At 45.4% G+C, this 2,862-nt stretch overlaps 1 pseudogene; it reads left to right on the forward strand.

The window, feature by feature from the left end:
- Nucleotides 1-630, forward strand: LOC105998540 (annotated as a pseudogene).
- The last annotated feature ends 2,232 nt before the right edge of the window (nucleotides 631-2,862 follow it).

The raw sequence follows: 2,862 nt of genomic DNA on the forward strand, positions 1-2,862 counted from the left end.
CGCGGGCTCGGAAGCGGAGGCCATCATGACGGCTCCGGGCAGCCTAGTCGCCAGCTGCGGCCAGCGGCTCAAGTGGGCCATTGAGCTGAGCGGGCTCAGCGGAGGCAGCAGGGGCCGAAGTGACCGGGGCAGCGGCCAGGGAGACTCACTGTACCCCGTCGGGTAGGTACTTGGACAAGCAGGTGTCAGACACCAGCGTGCAGGAGACGGACCGGATCCTGGTGGAGATGCGCTGCTGGGACATCGCCCTGGGCCCCCTCAAACAGATCCCCATGAACCTCTTCATCATGTACATTGCCGGCAACATCTCCATCTTCCTTACCATGATGGTGTGCAGGATGGCCTGGCGGCCGGTCCAGGCCCTCATGGCCATTTCAGCCACTTTCAAGATGCTAGAGTTCAAGTCAGAAGTTTCTTCAGGGTCTGGTTTATCTCATTGGGAACCTGATGGGCTTGGCACTGGCTGTTTACAAGTGCCAGTCCATGGGGCTGTTACCTATACACGCGTCAGATTGGTTAGCCTTCATCGAGCCTCCAGAGAGAATGGAGTTAAGTGGTGGAGGACTCGTTTTGTGAACTTGAGAAAGAAGCTCGTTGAACCGAAAGTAAATGGACCTTATTTATATCCTGCTCTAGGCCTAGTAGGGGCTAAATGTGCTCACTCTTAAAATAACCACTGACAATACCCAAAATCTCTTTTCCATGGTAATCTCTTTTCCATGGTGAGGAGACAAACGCTAAATGATAATATGACTACAAACACAAAAGAAAATCTTACCACAACCCCTGCCTGAAAATAATGTAGAAAACTTTATTTATGTGTCGTACAGAGAAAAACAATACAAGCAGAACTATGTAAACAGGAGTGTTTCAATAAATTAAATGCTTTTAAAAAGTTAAAAAAATAAATACTATTATTACCCCTTTAGTAAGATGCCCCACTTTAGATTTAACTTGTTTCCTCAGATCTTAAGGATGACAAAAGGTCACCTTCAATATCCCTAAGAGGATAAACATTTAGAGTACAGTCACTATCCTTCTGTAGATAATCAGGGTAGCTGTGGATTAAGTTTGAGCTGGCTACCAGGTGCCCATGGCCCATGCCTCTTAATTCTAGCTACTTTGGAGGCTAAGATCTGAGGATCATGGTTTGAAGCCAGCCTAGGCAGAAAAGTCCATAAGACTCTTATCTCAGAAAAAGCCAGAAGTGATGCTTTGGCACAAGTGGTAGAGCACTAGCCATGAGCAAGAATTGCTCAGAGATAGTACCAGGTCCTAAATTCAAGTCTCAGGATCGGGAGAAAAAAATAGTATGAGCATGTTGTTCTACTGTTTAGATAAAGAAAATGATTGAAATCTTTAGCATATGGAGCCTCCTGGAGACAGTGAAGGCAGCTGCCCCTAGAAGCTCTACTGTGCTGGAAAAAAAAAAAAAAAGATGTAAAGTTGGATACTGGTGTCTCAGGCCTATAATTCTAGCTACTAGGGAGGCTAAGGATTGAAGGCCAGCCCAGGCAGAAAATCTGTGAGACCCTTTCTCAACCCATAGCTGTGCACAGTATCATGTACTTGTCATCCCAAGCTAGGTGGGATGCTGGATTGGAGATCATAGTTCCAAGCCAGCCCAGGCATGAAAATGTCCACAAGACTCTGTGTCTAGGGAAGGAATCTGGATGTGGTAGTGCACAGCTGTCACCCCAGCAACTATGAGAAACCTAAAACTAGGTAGATTACAACTCAGGGCACGCCTGGGTGGAAAACAAGACACTATATAGTAAAGACTCAATAACAGTTTTTTTCACTTCAAGAATTACTAAGGAAGAACTATCTAGACATTGGATATGTTGACCCACAGTGGGAATAATGAAGGGGAAAGGAAGATCCTAGCCTACAAGGGAAACTAGGCCAACTTCAAAGAGACTTTGGGAATGGCTAATCCAAAGCACTGGCTGTAGGGGTGTAGCTATGTGGGGGACAATTTGCCTAGCACGCACAAGGCCCTAGATTTGACCCAGTAGGTTGATCTCTGAGACATGGATGCCTGGACACCCAACCAAGGAACCACCTGCAGCTAGACCAACCCCCTTGGAAGCAGACTTCCCTCTTTCAGAGAAGCCTGATAGTCATCTCAGAGATGGGAATCTTCAGAACCATTTGGTTTCACAGGACTGTGGAGAATCATCCATCAACAGTGACACCCTGTGGCAATGAGAAGCAAAGACAGAGTAGGCTAGGTCTCAGACTCTCCCTACTGGAACTAGGAAGTCCTAATGATCATTCTTCCCTACTTCATGGAATCACTGTGTTTCAGGACTCTGGAGTCACAAGGTAGCATTTATAGATATGGGATAGATATGGGACAGCTATGAGGCTAATGCAGTGATCCAGACATTTAAATGAATCATTGGGGGAAGGTGGCTTAGTGGTAAAGTGCTTGCCTTGCATGCATGAGGCCCTGGGTTCGATTCCTTAGCACCACATAAGCAGAAAAAGCCGGAAGTGGTGCTATGGCTCAAGTGGTAGAGCACTAGCCTTGAGCTGAAGAGCTGAGGGACAGCGCCCAGGCCCAGAGTTCAGGCCCCACGACCGACAAAAAAGTAAATAAATAAATCATTGGATTAGGCTGTTCTACATACCTTCCTTGAATCTGCTTCCTATTTCTCCAAGTGCTGAACTTGAGAAGATGACAAATTTAGATTAAATTCAGATGAGTAACACACTAAATTTAGCAGGAAAATTGAAATTTAGAAGGTAATTTTGAGAAAAAAAAATTTCCTCTTTTGTAAACTTGAAATATTTCTAGCTCTTTCCAGGAATCCTTTCTTGATCTTGAGTTAGCAATCTATACTTTTCTTACCATAG

This window comes from Dipodomys ordii, unplaced genomic scaffold (genome assembly GCF_000151885.1).
Source record: "Dipodomys ordii isolate 6190 unplaced genomic scaffold, Dord_2.0 Scaffold165, whole genome shotgun sequence".
Classification (NCBI taxonomy): domain Eukaryota; kingdom Metazoa; phylum Chordata; class Mammalia; order Rodentia; family Heteromyidae; genus Dipodomys; species Dipodomys ordii.